Genomic DNA, 23,692 nt, shown 5'->3' with positions numbered 1-23,692 from the left:
GCGGTCATATACAACATTGGCGGTAAAAGCTGCTTACCGCTGTGCAGAAGACCGTCAACACACCGCCGCGGCCGCGGAAATCCGCCACAGCTATTATGACCCACAGCTCGGAATCCGCCAAAATTCAGACACCCACACAAATCCGCCACACCAAAGGTCAGTGATAAACTGGCGAAAACAAATCCTCCACCGTCACACCAACAGAAATACGCCCACACTATCACGACCCAGGAATCCAGGCGGCGGTCTTTCAACCGCAGTATTCCATTGGTGGTACACACCGCCGCGCTCAAAATACACATCTACAAAACACAGCCACGTTAGACAAATCGAAATACACACACCTGATACACATACACACACCACTCCCACACACCCATTACAATATAAAACACACACCCACATCACCCACAAACCCCTATGACCAGAATTACTGAGAGAAGGCCAGAGAGAGACACCACAAACAACTACAAAGCATCCACAGGCACACAATACCGTCACCCACAGAACTTCCACGCACCTCACACAACACACCACTAAATATCACCACACTTATCACTACACACACCACCCCACACATCACCCACACCACCCCATGGCATCGCAAAGACACCCCAGGTTCTCTGAGGACGAGCTCATGGTCATGGTGGAGGAAATCGTCCGGGTAGAGCCACAGCTATTCGGATCACAGGTGCAGCACACCTCCATAGCAAGGAAGATGTAGCTATGGCGCAAAATAGTGGACAGGGTCAACGCAGTGGGACAGCACCCAGGAAATAGGAATGATATCAGGAAGAGGTGGAACAACCTAGGGGGAAGGTGCATTTTGTGGTCTCAAGACACCACCTTGCGGTTCAGCGGACTGGCGGCCGACCCCCACCTCCTCCCCCACAACTAACAACATGGGAGGAACAAGACTTGGCGATTCTGCATCCTGAGGGCCTCGCAGGAGTAGGTGGAGGACTGGACTCTGGTAAGTCAAATCTTAACTATTACATCCCCCACCCTACTTGCATGCTATCACATACCTCCACCCTCACTCCCATCACTCCAACTCCTCACAAATGTCCCAACATCACAAACCACACATCCTAACACCAAGCCCTGCATGCAACAACAAAGCATGGACACCCATCACCAAAGCATGGCCACTGCACATACCCATACACCCCCCTAAACCACCATCACACAAGGTCCCACACAGGAATGCAAGCACTGGGGTACACTGTCACCCACCTACTGCACACCATAACACACACAAATGTAATAAACATCCTTTTATACCCCTGCAGGACCCCTACCCAACGTCACCGGACAGGAGGGTCCACACAGCTCTGTCCAACTGGACCTAGATGACCAGCCCGGCCCATCGGGGACCTCAGGACAGTCGGTTCCCCGCACACAGTCACAGGCCACCACAGAGCTTCCCCCTCTGGAAACACCAGCACAGCACCCACCCAGCAGGCCCATACCTCTGTCCCCAGGATACATCAATCAGCAATGTGTCCACCACTACAGGGAGCCCAGGCTAACCCACCACCCCAACAACAACAGGGACCTGGGGGAAGTGGTAGTGGGCACACGGTTCAGGGGACAGAGGCCCAGGAAAACAGGGGACCTGGGAGGGCTGCTGTGCGACGGGGGAGGAGAGGCCAAGGGAACCCACTCTCCACGAGGCCCTCTCCAACATCATGGGAGCGTACCGCCACTCCCAGGAGACGATGGCAACGGTACTGGCCAAGTTTCAGGAGACCCAGCGCCTGTAGGAGGAACAGTATTTGGGCTTCAGGGAGGAACTCAGATCCATCAGTTCCACCCTGGGCACCATCGTAGGGGTGCTGAAGGAAGTACTCAACACCAGGAGGGACACTGTGGCACAACAACTGACACTAGCCTGGACGATGAACTGCCCACCACCTCCACCGGCGCTAGTCGACAGGACGCCCCGCCACAGGACCACCACACCAGCACCCCACCCCCTGCAGAGGGAGAACCACCCCACAAACGGTCCCTGAGATCCAGGACAAAGACAGAGAACGATGCCAAGACCCCCGTCAAGAAATGAGGCCACCCTGAATGTCATCCTTCTGTCCCACTTTGTCACCCTGTCCATCCTCAAACTGCCCCAGCTCCACTTCCTATGCCCATTTGGGCAATGCACCTGTGAGACTAATAGACTGGACTCTGCCATGGACATTCCTCCACCATCACCCCTCACCATTTTACAACCCTCTCCAATATTGAGCACTTAAATAAACACCCTTAAAGCATAAAACAATCTGGAGTCAGTCTGTGATTTCGAAATTAGCAATTACAGTGTCAAAATGCTCTTTCAAATGTAATGTCAACATACCTACGTCACACAGCTCTAGTCCATGAGGAAACACAGCAGATGTCACACTGTGGGACCCACATCTGTGAAATCGAAAGGGAAAGTGACAACTCAGTGACCATACACTGGGTGAAAACGACAGACAGTAGAGAGGTAGTAGTGTTAAAGTACATGTAGTAGGCAGGTTTGTATTCTTACCTGTGTCTCACTGGAAATATTGCAGGATCACCGAGTTCCTGTTGTCGATGTCCTCTTCTTCTGCTTCCTCGTCTTTACTGTCCACAGGCTCCACAGTTGCAACAACACCGCCATCTGGACCATCCTCCTGCAGAAAAGGCACCTGTTGTCGCAAAGCTAAGTTGTGAAGCATATAGAAGGCCACGATGATCTGGCACACCTTCTTTGGTAAGTAGAAAAGGGATCCACCCGTCATATGGAGGCACCTGAACCTGGCCTTCAGGAGGCCGAAGGTACGCTCTATTATCCGCCAAGTTCACCCATGGGCCTCATTGTAGTGTTCCTCTACTCTTGTCCTGGGATTCCTCACTGGGGTCAGTAGCCATGACAGGTTGGGGTAAACAGAGTCACCTACAAATGGCGAGGGACAACTGTTAGACACACACTAACCTGTAGGGATATCCCCAGACCCAGTAAACCATTCCCACTGACTTGCTTCCAGGTGCTCACCTAATAGCCACACACGGTACCTCTGGGGTTGACCCATCACATAAGGGATGCTGCTATTCCACAGGATGTAAGCATCATGCACTGAGCCAGGGAATTTGGCATTTCACATGGGAGATGTGCTGGTCTGCCAAACACACCATCTGCACATTCATGGAATGATAACTCTTCCGGGACCTGTACACTTGTTGACTCCTGCGGGGGGTACCAAAGCCACATGTGTCCCATCAATGGCGCCTATGATGTTGGGGATATGTCCCAGGGCATAGAAGTCACCTTTCACTGTAGGCAAGTCCTCCACCTGAGGGAAAACGATGTAGCTCCGCATGTGTCTCAGCAGGGCAGACAACACTCTGGACAACACATTGGAAAACATAGGCTGGGACATCCCTGATGCTATGGCCACTGTTGTTTGAAATGACCCACTTGCAAGGAAATGGAGTACTGACAGCACCTGCACTTGAGGGGGGATTCCTGTGTGATGGCGGATAGATGACATCAGGTCTGGCTCCAACTGGGCACACAGTTCCTGGATTGTGGCATGGTCAAGCCTGTAGGTGATGATCACATGTCTTTCCTCCATTGTCGACAGGTCCACCAGCGGTTTGTACACCGGAGGATGCCGCCATCTCCTCACATGTCACACCGTACGGTGCCTATGAAGGACAACAGCAAGTACAGAGTCAACCAACTCAGAGGTACGTACCTACAGCTTACACAGAACACGAATCATAATCCGAAATTTGCTGTGTATGAGTGTTGAGGCATGGCCTAGGTATGTGTGACGCAGTTAAAAAGTAAGCCATGTGGGCCCCTGAAATGGCGGCTGCCTGACCTGTAAAGTGGGACAATGGGATGTGAGGTAACTGCGCTGGCGTTGTACACCGTTGCGGTAGGCGGTCGAAGACCGCAGCGCAATTCTGCATTGGTTAACACTGGACCCTATGGGTCCCAGGAGCCAATGATAATGTACGCCGGCGGTGACGGTACGCACCACCGCGGACGTGACCGCCATTTTCTATCTGTTCAATCACTCGATACCTGATCTTCGACAGGAGAGGACCTACACTGCAAGTGCTGCTGTGACCTCGGTCTAGAAGAGACAATGGCTCGTGCGTCTGGGGAAAGGGCCCCTGCCTTCACATCGGAGGAGTAGGGCCCCAGTACACGCTACTCTACGGTCCTCCAGACAAACAGGTAAGTACACTGGGAGCATGCTGTATGGGCTATGCCTGTGTGGAGTGGGGTGGATGAAAGATAGGGGGGGAGATTGAGGCGTGCATGAAACGACGGTGAGGGCATGTGCCACATGGCAAGGGTAGGGATGGGGGCCAATGACTGTGATGGTGCAGTTGGTAATAACTTTTCTTTTCCCCCTGTACAATTCATGTAGGTCAGCGCCCACCAGAAAAAGGATATTTGGCGTGCCATCGCCAAGGACGTCCGGAGCCTGGGGGTCTACCACAGACGGAGCACCCACTGCCGTAAGAGATGGGAGGACATTCGCTGCTGGAGCAAGAAGACGGCGGAGGCCCAGCTGGGGATGGCCTCCCAGCTCGGGAGGGGTGCCCGTCGCACCATGACCCCCTGATGTTCAGGATCCTGGCGGTGGCGTACCCGGAGTTGGATGGGCACTTGAGGGCATCACAGCAGCCACAAGGGGGTGAGTACACACTCATTCTGCTGATTTTGCGTGCAATGGAGGTGTCTGGGTGGGGGAGGTGGGCTGTCGGTTTCCCCAGGCCAGGGCGAGTGTGCTAGTTAGGTACCCTTGTTCTGGCAGACCCTGTGGCACCCCACCTCACCTGTGTACAGTGCCAAGTACACCTAGTCAGGCTCCTGTGTCATCCATGTGTGCAGATGTCGGCCATAGCCTTGTAGGCCATGTCCCAGGGATTGAACAGTGGAGCCCAAGTGCGCGGCGTAGTGCAGGGGGCTTCTGTGTCTGTCGTGTCCACCAACGGGCGCGGTAATGCATGCACTCAACATGTCTTTCTTCTGTTGTCCCCCACCCTTTTTGTGGTCTCCCTGTTCCTGTGTGCATTAGCATCATCAGGCGGAGGAGCAGTGGCACTGGAGCAGGAGGGAGCTGCATCCCACATGGCCCTGGAGGGCGAGACAACAGACTCGGAGTTCACCAGTGGGACGAAGGGTGACGGGAGCTCCACAGCGGGGACAGGAGCTGACACCAGTGACATGGACTCATCCTCTGATGAGAGCTCCCTTGTGGTGGCGGCAACATCTGTGCCCCCCGCATCTACAGGTACAGCCGCCACCCCCCCTACCAGCATCGCCCTCCTAGCAGCCCCTCAGCCTTTGCCCCGTGCCCGCTCACCCAGGAGGGTGGGCATCACCTTCGCTCCAGGCACCTCAGGCCCTGCCCCTGTCACCCCTGCTGCCCTCAGTGAGGAGGTCATTGACCTCCTCAGGTCCCTCACTTTTGGGCAGTCTACCATTTTGAATGCCATCCAGGGTGTAGAAAGGCAGTTGCAACAAACAAATGCATTCCTGGAGGGCATTCATTCTGGTCAGGCGGCCCTTCAGCGAGCTTTTCAGACTCTGGTCTAAGCACTGTTGGCAGCCATTGTCCCTGTCTCTAGCCTCCGCCCTCCAACTTCCTCCACCCAGACCCAATCCCCTCTACCTCAGCCTATCCTAAGCACACCTTCAGACCAGCATGCACACACCTCAACACACAAGGGAAGCTCAGGCAAACATAAGCACCATACATCCCACAGGCACTCCAGCAAGCACCACACACATGCAGACACACCAACATCCACGGCCTCCACTGTGTCCCCCTCCTCCTCGCCTCCCTCCTCCCTCCCAGTCTTGTCTCCACTCAGACCTGCATGCACTACATCTACAGCCACTACTTCCATCACCAGCACACACACCACCACACCCCGCTCACGTGCAGCCACCATCCCCACTGCCATTCACACGTCCCCTGTGTCCTCTCCCAGTGTGTCTGTGACGCCACCTTCCAAGATATACAAACGCAGGCACACACCAACCCAACAGCCATCCACCTCACAACAGCCTCCAGCGCATACACCTTCACCCAAAGTCACCAAACGAACACCTCCTACAACCACAACCTCTTCCTCCACTCCCAAACCCCCTCCAGCTACCCGTCTCCAGTGTTCCCAAGAAACTTTTCCTGGCCAACCTTGACCTCTTTCCCTCACCTCTCCCACCCTGTCCGTCTTCTCGGGCCCGACGCTCCAGGTCCCAACCTAGCACCTCATCCACAACATCTCCGGGACCAGTGGTGCCTGTAGTCTGGGAATCTGAAGTGCACTGGGCAGCAGGGCAGCCAGTGTGGCACGGAGCCACAGCACGGACAGTCCCCCACCTGTCAAGCATCAAAAGTTGACCAGTGCCTGGCGGGAGAGGGGGAAGACTCCAGCCACCAAAGCCGCTCCCAGGGGTACAGGTGGGAGTGTGGAGTCAGCTGCGAGACCTTCCAAGGTGGGGAATGGCTACAAGAAAGTCAGCAAGACTGGGAAGAGCAGCACGGCGGAGAAGACCGCCATCATCCCCGCTGCCCTGGAGGCCACCGCCATCATCCCCACTGCCCAGGAGGCCACCGCCATCATCCAAACTGCCCAGGAGGCCAACGCCAGCACCAGCCCTGCTGCCCAGGAGGCCACCACCTTCATCCCCGCTGCCCAGGAGGCCACCGCCATCATCCCGGCTGCCCAGGAGGCCACCGTCATCATCCCCGCTGCCCAGGAGGCCACCGCCAGCACCAGCCCCGCTGGGCCAGACAGGACCGCCAGCACCAGCCCCACTGGGCCATGAAGGACTGCCTGCACTAGCCCGCTGGGCCAGACAGGACCGCCAGCAACAGCCCCGCCGGGCCAGACAGGACCACCAGCACCAGCCCCGCTGGGCCATGAAGGACCGTCAGCACCAGCACCGCTGGGCCAGACAGGACCTCCAGCACCAGCCCCGCTGGGCCATGAAGGACCATCAGCACCAGCCCCGCTGGGCCAGACAGGACTGCCAGCAGCTGAGTCACTGCAAAGGGCCCCCTCCGCCACATGCACCGCAGAACAGGGCACCGCCGCCACAAGCACCACTGAACAGGGCACCACCGCAACAAGCACCGCTGAACAGGGCACCGCCGCCACAAGCACTGCTGAACAGGGCACCGCCGCCACAAGCACCGCTGAACAGGGCACCGCCACCACCGCTGAACAGGGCACCGCCGCCACTGCTGAACAGGGCACCGCCGCAACAAGCACCGCTGAACAGGGCACCGCTGCCACAAGCACTGCTGAACAGGGCACCGCCGCAATAAGCACCGCTGCCAATGACACCGCCGCAACAAGCACCGCTGGCCCATGAGCTCCAAGGGCACTGACGCTACTGAGTCCGTCATGAGCAGGAGGAAGCACTCTGGGCACAAAGCCCCCTCCAGAACCAGTGGAGACAAACATCCACTACCTCAGTCCTTGGCAGGATGAAGCACTCTAGGCACAAAGCCCCCTCCAGAAGCAGTGTAGACTGTTATCCACTTGAAAGACCGTGGCTTTGCACTCCCCAGGATGGAACAGTGGGCAACCCACCCACTGTAGAGACTTGAGAGACTGTGGCTTTGCATCCCAGGATGGAACAGTGGACAACCCACCCACTGTAGAGACTTGAGAGACTATGGCTTTGTATTCCCCAGGATGGAACAGTGGGCATGTGCCCCCCGTGGGTTTGGCGTTGTGCACTCAACCGGCTGAGGTGCCCCCCTTTCCCTTCCCCCTGAGGTGCCTGTTTTATTGCTATCTGATGCCCCTGCAGTGTTCTCTCCGTCATTTCGGGGATTGAGCCTGGGCCTCGCCCATACCGTGTTGGCCCAGTGTCCCACGGACTTCAATGGAGCACTACCTGAACTACTAATCTTGGTGTATATTTTGTTTATAGTGTATATATATATTTTTGCGTACTGGAGTTTAATATATTACAATGGTTTCACTCATTTCCTTTTGTCTTTGCATTCTTCGGGGGGATGGGGGGAGTAACTGTAATGTATCATGCTGTATTAGTGTGTGTGTTGTCGTGGGTGAGGGTGGGGTGGGGGTTTTGCGTTTTGCATGTGTGTGTCCCTGCTTTTTCCCTACCCCTTCCCCTGTGTCGTAGGTGCAGTACTCACTGTGGTCTTCGCCGCCTGCGTTCGTGCTCCTGGTAGAGGAGCAATAAGATAAGGGCTGGCAGGATGTGGAGTTCGGGTTCCATGGCATCCTGATTCCTCATGGGTGTGTAGAGGTGAGCGTTTTCCCTTTGAAGTCCTGTTCCTGCCGTGTTTTTGTCCACTGTGAATCCACCCCGGAAAAGGTGGTGGATTGGTAGGTTGTGATACTGTGGGCGTTACATTGTCCTCCGGCTGTCTGTTGGCGGTGACCGCCAAGCTGTTTGTTTGTACCGCCGTGGCGGTCACAGTGTTAAAGTGGCTGTCTATGTTCGCGGTTTCCGCCATGGTCATAATTCCATTTTTTTTTACCGCCGGCCTGTTGGCGGTCTTACCGCCGCTTTAACACCAACCGCCAAGGTTGTAATAACCACCATAGTTTTTAAATTGATGATGAAAGTGATGCAGCCTTTTTTTATACTAGGTGCTGATGCTGGATGTATTTGATACTATTTTAACATTGGGAATGACCCCCTGAATATGGCGGATCGAAATTTAATCAAACAATGGTTTGTGCAGGGGTTTGCATTTAGATAATTAAGTATGGTTTAAATGAGAGAATAACACTATCAGATGACTTTTGTATTCTCTTCCACTTGTGGGCATGAATTAGAAAGTATATACAATTAAATGAAGTGTTTCTTGAATGTGGTGAGAATGGAAATCGAATAATTTGAAAATGTTGACACTATTCTGGAACATGCTATGGGGAATGGCACATCATATTAATTGAGTTAAATAAAATAATCTTGTCTTCTAGTACATCTACACCTACACTACCATTAAAGCCGAAAATCAGTTTGGTGCATAGTTTGTTGATATATTTTTTTTTTGTTTATGTATTTTCTGTTTTCCACAATTGAAGTCTTGGTTTTATTCACATTAGGATATTGAGTAATTTGTGCAGTGTTTTTCAGAAAAAAATGTTTAAAATATATGTAACCCTTGTATGTGTTTTGTTGTTCAACTTTAAAATGCCTTGTTGTTATGTATATTTGTATTTATATGTGTGGTTTTGCACACTGTAAGGGAATTATATTTAATGTATTAAAGCCCTGAAGAAGTCATTTTTTGAGGACGAAATGTGTTGGCTGTTTCTGCTATGAATATGCACTGTTTTCAGAAAAAAGAACAAAGAGAAGATTTAAATGGAACTACATTAAAGAATTTGACTTTTCAGTGTTGTTGATTGTAGTGCACTGCCATTATTCAAATTGTATTTAGTTCCTTTTTCAAAGGAGTGCACCTTGGCAGCAGGTGTTGGTATGAGTGCACATAAAAGGAATTTTTCATCTTTCACTTAATCTACGGTCATATGGCAAGGAATTAGGGTCAGGTGCATTGAGCTATAGCCTGCTGCCACGTGTTCTGATAGTACTAGTTAAAAGGACGTTATAGTTAGGCTCCCATTTTAAATGTTAAAAAAAACATAGAAATTCACCTGTTAGCGTTATCTCAAGTATCTATAACTCGTGCCGTAAGGTAACTAGAACTCGCACCCCCGCCTTGCGCACTTTTTTTGGTAAAAAATGTTACTGTAAATATTACATTGATATCATCAATGATGTTATCAAAGATGTCACGAGTGTCAGAATTTGTGGGGTAATAAGCAGTGCATGGCGAGGGCATGAGTTACAGTTACCTCAGGGCACAAGAATTTCGATGTTGTTTTTAATTCTATTACCTAATTATAACTTCCCTGTAAACTTTGTTTTTTTCAGTGAATTTCTGTGGCCAGTCCCTGCTGCCAACCCATATAACAAACCAAATCCACATAGCCTCCCCTTCTCATGGGGATATCGGCCCCAGGGACCCCATCCTCTGGGACCCAGAGTAAATATTACATTTTTTGGCAGTAGGGGGGGCCTGTGTGTCCCCTCCCTAAGCCAATCTTGGCCCCGGGACCCCATCCCCAGGGCCCGGCCTAATTATTTATTTTATTTGAGGAGGGGACTGTGTGGCCCCCCTCCTCAGGGCTGATCTTGGTCTTTGGGGTCGCAATCCCCTGGGGCCCAGCCATGCCACCTCTGTGCCCTCCAGGACACCCATGGTCTATGCTGGGAACCATGGGGGAGCCTTGAGGCACTGTGGTCCCAGCTGGATATCCGCCTCCTGCAGAAGCCAGCATTGTTACCACAGAGAGTAATGCTTCCTCTGTCTCTCTGCCTGCATCTTGCTGACAGGGAGACAGAGAAATCCCCTGCTCATAGTGAGAGAAAGCTGTGAGCAAAGTGTTTGCTGTAAAGCTGCAGCCAAGCCATAATATACCGCTATGTCCCAGGGGTGGGCACCCCGGGATATAGCAGGAGGGAGTCCTGGAGTTGGCGGTCCCCAGGGCCATTTTTGGCTCCACGAGGGGAGGCGCACGTCTCCCCACCAACTAAAAAACCCCGGGTTTGTGGTGGTTCCCGGGCATCGGTGTCCGCAACGGACCCCCTTTAGTTTGCTTGCCCCTATAAGGTGGTGGTCCCCCCTGCAATGTATTTGAAAAGTGCCCCAGGGAGGTGGTGGTCCACAGGGCTGAGGGGGGCTGCGTGGCCCCCCTCATCAAATCACTTTAAAGCCCTGGGGAGGTGGTGGTCCCCGATGCTGCAGGGTGGCCACGTGGCCGCGCCACATTGTATTAGTCATTAGTCCAGGAGAGGTGGTGACCACCCAGGGTCTGTTTTGTTTTAAAAGATTCTGCAAAATCACGACGTCACTGCCAAATTGCGACAATTTTATTTTTACGTGTTTTTAGCCCTGGAGGGTGGGGATGCCTCTGCGACCCCAGCTCCAGAGCTAAGGGTTGAGGATGACTCTGTCTTTGCTCCTTTTCTTTTTTTTTATATTTTCTTCTGGGACTCGGCTGAAACCAAGATGGCTGCCAACACTTCCTGGTTTCTGGTTCCTGGTCCGCGATTTGAAGTGTTGGCACCCAATCAGAGGTGTGCATGAGCTCCTAATCTTCATGAAGTTGTCATATTCAGAGATATACAGATTGTTTTACCTTTAATATCTCAAGATATATGGAACAGATTTACACCAAATAAACAAAAGCACAATATGCTTACCGAAAGCTATCTTTCTGCCAAATTTGGTGTAATTCCCTCCAGTGGTTCCGGTTGTAGAGGTTGAGAAAGTCCTATGGGAATTAACATTGAAAACGCAACTTTTTTGATGCACCCTTTTTCTCACCAATGCTTAATACATCACCCCAAAACGTTCCACCCCTTAAACGGGTTGGATGTGTCTATTCCCCTTGCTCAGTTGGCGTCACTGAGACGCTTGCCCCAGTTATGAAGGGGTCTTCGCATTTTGCACTGTGACTGCTGTACACTTGTTAACTACCAAACTTTATCAACCCAATGGTACTACTTTCAATAATGTAGCACAACTTTCAGGTTTGTGCAATGATTACCACACTCTGAGGCATATTTAAGAGCTGTTAGTGCCACCAGAGCGTCACGTTTTGTGACGCTCTGGTGGTGCTAAGCACTGCTCCATAATTACAAGGAGGTGTGATGCCACTTTTGTGGCGTCACGGTTCCTTATAAATATGGGCCCCTCCAATGCAGTTTTCTGCATCAGAGGGGCCTGCAATGGGTGTTGCAGTGGGCTTTCCAACGCAACACCCATTGCTTTTGGTGCTGCCTCAGATTTAGAAGTTGTCGTACCCCTGAGGCAGCTCCAAAAACTAAAGCCACACAGGGGTGGCCTTAGCATGGCAAAATGAGGAGGAATGCTTTTATTCCTCCTCGTTTTTTTGCTTTTTGTATGTTTGCTGCATTTTACAGCACACATGGAAGAAACAAAATGCCATGGATGATTGTTTACATGCAGGAAGGGACACCTTCCTGCACATAAACAATCATTCAAAATGACAATTTGGTACTTCTATGTGTGCTACATTTAGCAGCACACATAGAAGTGCCAAAGTGCCATTATAGATTGTTTAAGTGCAGGAAGAGGCACCTTCTTGCACATGAACAATATATCCCCTCAACGCAGACACCCTTGCACTATGGTGCAAGGATGCCTACATTGGCTCTGTGCAGCTCAATTCAGTGCCAGCACAGGGGGAAACGCAGGGGTCCACCGTATTCCTCTAAATACGACACACCTCTGCGTTTCTAAAGTGACGCAGCGCTGCACTACTATTTGTGTTGCAGCACTGTGCTGCACCACTTTAACATAAATCTGGGTTTCTGTCCTGCCACAATCAGTGAATGTCAATAGGCTGTGGTATCCATAGCAACCCCAGGGGGTGGGTTCAGTTCGACAGTAAAATCACAGCTGCATCAAATTTTACACTACGTGACACTTGTAAAAGCTGGGTAAAAGAGGGCTAAACGTTTGCCAGCCTTGATATAAAGTACCGATAATTGTCATAGCTTGTTATCAAGTGGGGCTGTTTTACACAAGTCCTCCTACCATTATAGGTCACTAGTCCACTTATGGACACATGTTGCCCACATCTGAATGCAAATATTCTTTTACACATGAATGCACATTTGTAACACATTGCAAACAGAAAGGAGCAGTACATCCCTGCCAATGTATGTACATATCACAAAGTGTCATTTCCACAGCAGAAAACTGATGCAGGATAACGTACTATTGCCTGAAGACATACATAGAGCTCTGTTATTCTTCATTTTCCATTCTGCTCTGCTGGAGTCACAGAGCTCTTATAACTCATACCTCTCCTTCTGATTGAAACATCATGGCAGCTAGAAATGTCCCTTGTGAGGCTGAAGTATCATGCACTTCTGTAAATTGTGTGAGATGGGCAACAGAGTCAGAAGCGATACAGAGAATAAGTGAGTAGGGGCAGTGTAGTTGAGAGAAAAGAAGTAACATTGGTCTCTGTGCCATTGTTACTAGTGCCAGCCTGTGTCTCCATCAATCCTTAAAGCAGTATGATTGAATACCCATGTATTATTGTTCAATAGAACAAAATGCCATGAACCGAAAGGCTACTGGTTGGTAATGGAGCTCACCATTCTCAAATGCATTTCTTGCCAAGTAAACACATTTCTGGAGGTACTGGACCTCATTTCTTGGTCATCTCCTTTCAAAAACCCAAAGGACAGACCCCAGTCCCCTAAAAAGATTTAAACAATTGGATTTATCACACTTTTACGCAATGCAATGCAGCAAGTCACCTTGCTGTGCTGCGTGAATGGGCAGCAATGCTCCATATTTAACATTGTATGGCTCATTTCTGTCCTCTCATTGTGCAGGCAAACAATGTGCTGTCTTGCATCAATACAGGCACCCTTTTGCCATGGTGCAAATGTGCCTGCGTTTTAGGCAGGATTATTTTTTTACACGAAGGAACACCTTAGAAAGAGGAAATAACAAGGACAAATAAAGATAATTGTTGTGCCTTCCTTCGGAAGGTCTAGTATTCTGACACATTCCCGGGTTTACTTGTGTGGGTAAATCTGTGAATCAGCGCTCATCTGTGATGGACATCTTTGAATGTATTTTCTTATACTTTAAGACACCTGTCAGGCCAGTATGTTTAGGATGGTTTAACCACAGACTTTTTGCCTTTCACCTACTGTATTGTTTCTGTATTTTTTGTTAGCCTTAGGACTCTGAATACGTTACCACTGCTGGCCAATGTTAAGTGGATGTGCCTCTCCCGTAAACATGGTAACATTGGTGTATCCACAATTGGCATCATTAATTTACTTGTAAGTCCCATGTAAAGTTGTATACCATATACCCAGGGTCCATAAATTAAATGTTACTAGTGTGCCTGCAACATTGATTGTGCCACCCACTTAAGTAGCCCTGTAAACATGTCTCAGGCCTTCCACTGCAGAGCATGTGTGTGATGTTCAACTGCCACTTAGTCTTAGCATGTGAAACCTCTTGCCAATCTTTAAACTCCCCTTTTCTTACATACAGATCACACCTAAGGTAGGCCCTAGGTAGCCCATATTACAAAAGCCGTGTAAGTAAAAGGAAGAACATGGACTTTCAAGTTTGACATGTCCTTGTAATAAAACAACTCCCCAAAATGTTTTTCTTTAACGGGATGCCTGCACCTCTCATAGGCCAGCATTGAGAATTCCTTAATATACTTTTAAGCTGTAATTCCTGATAAAACAGGAGTAGCTGGATCATGTTTCATATCATTGGAATGACAACGATAAATCCTCTTTACTGGTAAAGACGGATTTAAAATTAGTGTTTTAGAAATGCCACTTTTAGAAAGTGAGCATTTCTCTGCTCTCACTGCTCTGTGTGCCCAACAGCCTGTCTCAAATATACAGCTGGCACGGGCTGAGTGACAGCTACATTTGTGCATTCCCTCCAGACAGCCACAACACACGACTCTCAACTGCATTTGTATTCATCTGTATACTGATGGTTCTTCCTGGCAGGGAGGATGGGAAGGGCTCACACTTACATTCCAAAGGGTAGTGGCCTGAGCCTACACAAAGGGGTGGCTATCCTCAACTGATAGTCTTGGGCCAGGGCTGGACTGAAAGGGTGACCTCTGCACTTCAGAAAGATCCTTTGAAGTCATCCCCCACACAAAAGGCACTTTTTGGTATAAGTGCTAGGTGTCTGTTCCCCTGAGAGTAGTACACTTCTGGACCTGATAAGAACTCTACTAGAGTAAAGGCTGCTGTGCTGGAGGATTGCCACTATGCTGTGATTGACTGTTTGAAAGAACTACTTCCCTGCCTTGCTGAGCTGCCCTATGGTCTGCTGACCTCTGTCCTGCTAAGGACCAAGGACTAAAACAAGAGTGACCCCAAGGGCTTGTTGACTTGCTCACCTATTCTCAAAGCCTCAGGGACATCAAAGACATTGCCCCGCAAATCTGACAATGGCACTGTGTTTGTGTTACGAGCTGAGAGCGAGAGGTCCATGTGCCTGTACCCATCCGGACCCTCTGACTCTCTCTGCATGCAGGAATCCCATCACACCCACACACCACTTATGCACAAGTGTCACATTTGCATTCTGGATTGCCGTGCACACCCCATGAAAGTAAACACCTGAATAGAAGTGCGAGGGCACTCGAATTTTGTAATTGCATGTATACTTGAATTCAGTATATCTTGAGAAGTATGTAACGAGTCTTCCACCATTCTGTTACCATGCCCCACCATATGACTGACTGTCCCAGCCTTAGCAAGCTTTAAAAAACACTGCTCCATTAGGAGATCAGGTTTCCAAACTCTGTAATACTCATAAATAGTGGTTAAATTACAAAAACATTTCGGAAATGTTTTTGTTTTTGTCATCATTAACCAAAAATAAAACTGACGTTTAATGCAAAAAATGCAGAGGCATTTATTTTCTTCTGGCATTGCCTTTTAACAAATCTGTGCTAAATTTGAAACAAGGAGCCACAGTTGATTGACAAAGAGTTCTGCCAAATCTGGTGCAGAGTTAACCAAATGGGCAAAATGCTGTTAGCCATCCAGAAAATGTATGTCATAGGAGATAGCATACTCAAATAGAACGCAAACAGAACTAAATATCCATATATCTGTAATTTTGCACAGTACAGAAATGGTCTGCATTTGTTTCTTTGAAGAATCTTTCGTCCCCTCTGGTACCAAAATCTTCCTCTACCACAAAAGAGAAATGGGAAAGAAAATCATTAAGAAAATGATCATGCAAATGCAGTGAAACATCCTCATATTTTCAGAGGTGGCAGCTGCAAATCTCAAAGGGAGGGGCGGGCGGGGACGAGGGGGCCAGGAAAAAAAAGAAACTTACATGTTGCTGCCGCCCCTGCTGGCCCAACGGTGATGGTGTCCCAGCACTCTCTGCGACACCAGCAAAGACTCCCCACGAAATCCTGGCTCTGTTCTCAAGCTATACCTAACATGAGAGCAGCATCAGCATTGGTCTAAGCGGCTAGGTGTGCCACTCAAACAGTGCACTGGAGTCTGTGCAGTTTCTCCAACCCAGCTGTCCAACACAGCCTGGTTGGAGAAACCTAAGTGTGCTTGTCAGTTTGGCCAGTCTAAGACGGATGGCCTAATTGACATGCACATTTAGCTCCATATTTATACTTTTACATACAAAACTGTGTTAGCCATTGGGGCCAGTGTTATGCAGGGGGCCCCAGGTTAGGGCCCCCAAGAGGGGAAAAAAAAGAAAAATACTTACCAGGACCTACCTGGGATGGGTCCCCCATCCTGTGGTGTCCCTCTGGTGTGGGTAGATGTTGGTGTGGATGTCCCTGGAACCATGGTCTCTGATCATGGAAACATGTCTGCAGGTCCCCTAATGCCTGCCCATACCCAGGCGTTAAATAATGGTACTAAGCAAGCTTAGCGCCACTATTTAAGGCTCCCATCCCCTGGTACTTCAGTTTAGCACGGGGGATAAGTATGAAGTTAAGGCCATATCGTCATTTTCTACACGGTGCGCCTACCTTGCATCTCATTGACGCAAGGTAGGTTTCCACGTCAAGAAAATGATGTAAACTTCATTACTTTGGTGCTAGACGGGTCTAGTGCCAAAGTGTAAATATGGAGTTAGGTTTGCGCTGATAAATTCAGCACAAACCAGGTATAAATAGTGCACTCACTCCACTCCTCCTCCTCCCCCCTCCCATGGTCCTGCCCCACCCCTCCTTGAACATGCTGGCTGATCCAGCAGCTGAAAAATAAAACAATAGTAAAATATAGTTTTATTTTTTCAGCTGATCTCTTAGCCAGTGGGGTGATGCTCCTTCGCCATTACAAATGTTGTATGACACTTTGAAACCTGATAAACTGAAGCACCAGTTGGGGTCAATATTGACACATGAATTCACTTTAAAGTTTAAAAAAAATAAAAACCTTTGCTCATATTGAGACAGGTACCAACACAAGAAAACTTGTGTTGTTTATGACAGAAAATGTATAAATGTACATAGAAAATGAGTCTGCCAAGTTCAGGGGAAAGTTAAGGTTACCAGGGAAATATGAGAATTGTGGATGACAGGGACATAAGATATTACTTTTCTTCAACTAGTTTTGATGTCATGAACATCCAGGATGATGTATAAGCATGTTGTATAAGGATGTATAAGGATGTTATGTGCATTACATTATTGTAAAAGTTACTGGAATACAGCTTTGCCAAACAAGTATTAAAACTGATGTTGCCTTAATAAAGGCTTCTCTGCGTTATCATTAATCTTCAAGGATACAGGGATGCAATATAAACAAAACCAACTCAATCAAATCAGCTCTTGATTCTATTACAGTTACATAGTTCATACATCCCTGGCAGCTGTAAGTAGCATCGCAGGATCAGAGGACTCATTTTCATGCTAGAACAAATGCATTGCTCTAAATTATTGTTGCTGTCACATTATCATACAAGTCAATTAAGAAATTGCAAAATAGAAGATGTTTTGGCAGACAAGTCTATTTACGTGCCCTTCACGTTAGACTGTACAAATTCTGAGCTCGATGACTTGCATCATGATGTGAAGCATGATGTAAATTGTAATTTCATGTTCTCCTTCTCGCTCTCTCTGTCTAATGCAGGTTCTGTCCTTTCTCCTTTCTCGTTTCTCCTGTCTCTTTCTCATTGTTTATATTTATCTGTATCTACATATAAAATCATATATTTTGTTTGTGTGTCGTGCTCTTTCAACTCAATTCTTTCTCCTCATTCTCTCTCTCTCGCATGCTCTTCTGCCCACTTGTGCACTCCTTTTCTATTTCTCTAGCTCTTTATTTTTTTTCCTCTTGAATTCTATTTCTCTCACATATGATCCACGCCTCTGGTATGCATTTCTCTCTCTCTCTCGCCTTCTCTTAAATTCACCTTTATTTTCGGCCTATGTGAAATTTAAATTGCACTGGCATAATTTGCACAATTGTACATTACAGTTGTTACGTGAAATTCCCTGAATTACTCTATTGTTATGTGGATTTGTACAGCAAAATTCCCTAAATTACTCTATTGTTATGTGAATTTGTACAGCGTGGCTAAGGGTATCCAGGCACTTTGTAGGGCAGGCCTGAAAAGGAGGAGGAGATCATACCTGTTTTGCCTGGAAGAGCCATATTTTGAGGTTCCTTTGGAAGTCCATGAGGGAGGGGGAGGCCCTGAGTTTTTGTGGGAGGTGGTTCCAGCTCTAGGCTGCGAGATGTGAGAAGGAGCGTACTCTGCTTCTGGCCTTCTTGATGCAAGGGTAGTATCCTCTTGCCTGGAATGCAGATCAAAGGCGTCTGGTGGGTTGGTAGAAGTTGAGGGGGTGGTTGAGGTGTGTTGGTTCGGTGTTGTGGGGAACTTTGTAGGTGTGGGTGACTAGCTTGAACTAACACCTTTCCTGGACTGGGAGCCAGTGGAGATTGTTGAGGTGTGGAGACATATGATTATTTTGTGGCATGTTCAAGATGTCTGGTAGTGGCGTTCTGGGTGGAGTTGGTGTATAAGGTGCATAGGAATATAGGCTGGGATTCTAAAGTACAGGGCATTTCCATAGTCAAGTCTACTTGTGATAAGAGCCTGTGTGGCAGTTTGTCTGGTGCTAAATGGGATCCCCTTGAAATCTTCAAGGGGATCCCAGTACATGGAAGGATGATGAGTTGATGCTATTGATCTGTCTTCTCATGGAGAGGTTGGTGTCCTGGTCGATCTGGAGGTTCTTGGCATGGTCCATAGGGGTGGGTGTGGGGTCCAAGTTCAGACGACCACCAAGAGGCGTCCCAAGGGGAGAATATTAGGACTTCAGTTTTGTCTATGCTGAGCTATATGCAGCTGTTTTTCGTCCAAGCAGCAATGCTGTGCATGCAGCTGGCGAAGATTGCTTTGACTGTGCTGGTCAAGTCAGTAAGGGAGAGGATGAGCTGTGTGTTGTTGGCGTAGGATACTATGTTGATGCCGTGGGTTATCACGATGTCTGTGAGGGGCATCATGTGGACGTTCAAGAGTGTTGGGCTGAGTGAAGATCCTTGAAGGACTCTGCAGATTAATTTCTTGGGTTCTGAGATGTTGCAGGGGAGTCTAACTCATTAAGTTATCCATGAGGACGAAGGATAACTACTTGAGGGCCGGTCTGCAGATACCCAATTGCTGAAACTTACTGATGAGTGAGTTCTGGGAGACCATATTGAAAACAGTGGAAAGATCAAGGAGGATGTGTGGCAATTTCTTCTCAGTCAAGGATGCTTCTGATATCATTGGTCGCCACAATGACAGCTGTTTCTGTGATGTGGTTGGTGTGAAAGCCAGATTGAGAGCTGTCTAGGAGTTGATGTAGTTCTAGGTGGCCTGCAAAAATGGATATTGGTGGCTTTCTTTATGACTTTAGCTGGAAAAGGTAGTAGTGAGGTGAGCCTGTAACTGTTGAGGGTGCTGGGGTTTGCTATGGGCTTTTTCAATAGGGTGTTGACTTCTGCATTTTTCTAGTAAGACAGGAAGATGGGAGTGATTATGGAGGTGTTGATGAAAGTGGTGAGTGCGGGGGAGATCATGGGTCTTCCAAGTTTGCATATGAAGTGGGCACATGGGTTGGAAGGGGCACCTGAATGAAAGGTATTCATCAGGATGGTGGTGTCTTCATTCGAGAGGTGCTTTCGGTTGCCTAGTTGCTGTTGGAGATGATGGGAGGTGTCTTGCTGGCCGTTTGTACTGGTATGCTGTGGGTCAAATGTGTTGCAGATCTCTGCAATCTTCTATTCGAAGAAGTTATGCCACTTAGCGTAATTATGCTCCCTTTGCAGTAAACATTTACAGCAAAATCTGAATGCATATGAACAACAGAACACAAGTGACTTTTGTTTGTGGTCTTTTGTTGAAATGCATCAAAAATTAATGCAAGACGGCAGCTCCACTCTGGGAGGCAGTCATGGAGAAAGTATTGATGGCTTTCTCTATGACTTTAGCTGGAAAAGGCACACGTAGGATGGGTCTGTAGCTATTGAGGATGTTGGAGTCTGCTGTTGGGTTTTTTAATAGGGTGTTGACCTGCATTTTTCCAGCAACATGGGAAGATGGTGGTGGTTATGGAGGTGTTGATGATAATGGTGAAAGCATAGGAGATGATGGTTTTTCCAAGGTTGCATATGAAGTGGGTGCCTGGGCAGGAGGGGGTTTCTGAGTGGAGTTTATTTATTAGTGTGGTGGAGTCTCAATCGAGAGGTACTTCCACTTGCCTAGTTGCTGTTAGCGATGAGGGAGGTGTCCTGCTGGGTGTTCATATCAGTATGCTGTGGGTAGAATGTGTTGTAGATCTTGCCAATCTTCTGTTCGAAGAAGGTATACCCTTTGTGTAATTATGTGCCATTCTCAGTAAGAAATTACAGCAAAATTTTACTGCATATGAACAACAGACCACGAGTGGCTATTGTTCATGGTCTTTTTTTTAAATGCATTAAAATTGACGCAAGAACACATTTCATACTAAAGTATAACATGAGCCGAAGGATTTGCGTTTTGCATTATTAAGCATGATTTAATTTAATTTTGCAAAATTTCACATAATTATGTTAAAGCAAATTACACAAATTTCACACACTCCTATTATGTGTGGCCGATAGTGAATAATCAAACCCATAATAGGTGATGGGAGGAATGCTTGTAATTTATCTAACTGCTGGCAATTTCTTTGAGTAGCATTCAAACCCATTGTTATTTTGCCCACCATGCCACCTCAATATGGACCCAATAAAATGCAAATCAGTCTTGACCCTGTTCCATTAGGAACAGTCCAGCTTAAACTTCCAAGCCACGACCTTCCTGAACCGGATCACAAGCAACCCAAGACAGGTTTAACCCTGATTAGAGTTCCTCAGTCAGGTATAATTTGGTTGAAGTGACACAATGAGCACAAGATCCATGTCTGGGCATACCCTTGCCACTTAGGCCGGTACATCAAATATGCAAGAGGAGACAGTAGGATTACTTGCTGCACTGGCAATTGATTTGGGTGGCATTCCAAAACTATTGTTCTTTTACCAACCATAAGAAACTGAGTTAGTAGCTGACAGGTGGAAGTTCCATTCAAATCATAAAAACCATCCTTACCAGAGTGAACCACGAAAGACACTAAATTAAACTGTACTTAACCCTCTCATAGGAGGTGTGGCCATGCAAGACGGCCAACAGGACATGCTTCAAAGAGGCTCCATTGGCCCCAGCCTAATCCTGCAGAATCCTGCTGTACAGTGTGCTGTCCATTGCTTTATGGTCAGCACAGCACACCCCAATGCGATCCTGCACCCTTGGACTGACAAACAGCATGGGAGCGGTCTACCCTTAGTTGCAGATTGTAGGGCCTGTGTTGGACCTCCGTGCAGACTGGAGTCTGGCTGGGCCTCTGGAACTCGTTGCGACCTGTGGCACTGGTGCTGCCTGAGCGCCCCAGGGCTTCCTCACATGGCCCCGAGTGGGTATCCCATGATAGAGCTGTGGGAAGGTGGTGGCCGGCCCCTCCCATCCTGCCTGGACCTGCTGCATAGAGGAATCATCTGCGGTAAGGGCCCTGCACAGGCGTGATTCCTGTGTCTCATGGCCAGCTTGCGCAGCCATCGCACCCTAGGGGGCTATCTCAGATGCCCTTTGCTGCCCTGTGGGCCCGTCTGCTCTTGAAGACTGTGCGGCTGCCAGGGGTTGGTGGGTCTGCCTCGTAGAGTTACCAGGCCTCCCTGATTGAGGCTATGGGGTCTGTGGGAGGCACAAGCAGGGGAACTTGTTGCTTTGGGCCTATCCCTCCTCCCTGGACTTAAAGGGGCCCACCTACTGTTACTATATGTACACAGACTCCAAGGAGCATTGAATTAAAGTACTGTTGGGGACCTCCTGACTCCCGCACATTTCACCTGTTTGAACCCTCCCAGGGCACTGGAGGTTGAAAGATCGGTGTTGCCGTGTGGGTGAGTCCGGGCCATCAGGGGGGCACAGAGGACAGTTGTGTTTTGAATTGACCACGGTGCGGTTACAGGCATTGCAGAGTGTGGGCCCCGGATCTTGGGTAGCAGCAAAATTGACACTCCCCGTGACCATGAGGTGAGACATTAGATCTCTTTGGCCCATTTCATGGGGAGAAATAAACAACTCGGCCCCCGCAGGGGAACACCATGGAGCAGTATACCATACCAGCGCCCTCCTTGTAGTGACACAAGTGTCAGGCTGGCACATCGGGGATTAGGACTGCGAAGCCCTCATGGGTGGAGCTTCTTGCTGCTATCCAGGGCTCTTGGGTGGTCCACGAGTGAAAAATTTAAACAGTGGCACGCAAGGTGAACCTCCTCCATGCAGATCTCCAAAAAGTGTTGCTGAAGTATTTATCGCTAAACTCCAGTCTGAGGTGGCAACACAAACTGGGGCCCTGGAGGAATGAGTGGGGGATGTGGAGGGGAGATGCCGCTGCAAAAATATATGCCTTGTGGGGTTCCCGGAGTGAGCAGAGGGGGAGAGCCACAGTGAGCTTTTTTGACCGATGGATCCGAGGCTGGGTGCCGCCGCAAGCCATCATAGCCTGTACAAAAGTATGATGGATGGAGTGCTGAAACGTTTCTAATACTAACCCCTAGTCACAGATCTAGGTTTAATCCATTGTTCTTTTGCTCACTATGCCACCCCAGTTTTGACCCAGCCATATGCAAATCAGTCTTCACCCTACTCCCTTGGAAACAGCCCAGCCCAAAGTGCCAGGCCAGGTCCTCCCCTGGACTGGAAACAAGCATCTTGGGACCAGTTTCGGGGTATCACCCCTCATCAGCCAAGCTAGCTTGCTTCCAGTGGCACAGTGAGCAAAGGACCCACATCTGGTCATTCCCTGACCACTTAGGGCAATATTAGCAGCACAAAAGGATGATGGACGGAGTGTTAAAACTTTTCAAACACTCAACCTCAGTCACAGATCTGGGTTTAATTTATCATTCTTTTGCTCACCATGCCGCCATGTTTGGACCTAGCCATATGCAAATCAGTCTTGACCCTGCTCCCAATGGGAACAGTACGTCGTATCATAGCCCGTGTCTTAAACTATAAAGACAGAGACTGTATCCTAAGTGCAACCTGAGAAACGGACAATATCAGCTTTGAAAACAACAAGATTTCCATTTACCCAGACTAAAGGAACAAAGTGCAGGGCACCAGGAAAAACTTTCTGGAAGTCAAAGCTAAGCTACGATCAATGGGCCTCAGGTACATGCAACTGTATCCTGTTCAAATCCCACTTTTGTGGTACTCTGGAGGATGTCTGGAGGTGGGTGGAGGTATGTGACAAGGTCCCCAGGGAAAGGACTGTTCCCTGGCAGGCCAGATCTCAGGGTACCGGGGGGACACGCAGTCCAAATTGGAGAACACAAACTGAGCCTGCATTTGGAGATCACACTTGTCACTGGAATTAAATGTATTAATTCAATTAATTACTTTTATAGAACAATCAAATTAATGATTTTCACTGCTTCATTGCCACCAGAACCAAAAGATATTTTACACATGTATACTTAACACAAACAGACAAAAACAAAATTTAAATGTTCAATATACATCATGTTTTTTGCTGGGATTCC

This window comes from Pleurodeles waltl, chromosome 1_2 (assembly GCF_031143425.1).
Source record: "Pleurodeles waltl isolate 20211129_DDA chromosome 1_2, aPleWal1.hap1.20221129, whole genome shotgun sequence".
Classification (NCBI taxonomy): domain Eukaryota; kingdom Metazoa; phylum Chordata; class Amphibia; order Caudata; family Salamandridae; genus Pleurodeles; species Pleurodeles waltl.
The sequence above is the reverse complement of the archived record's forward strand: the minus strand, read 5'-3'. Positions refer to the sequence as shown.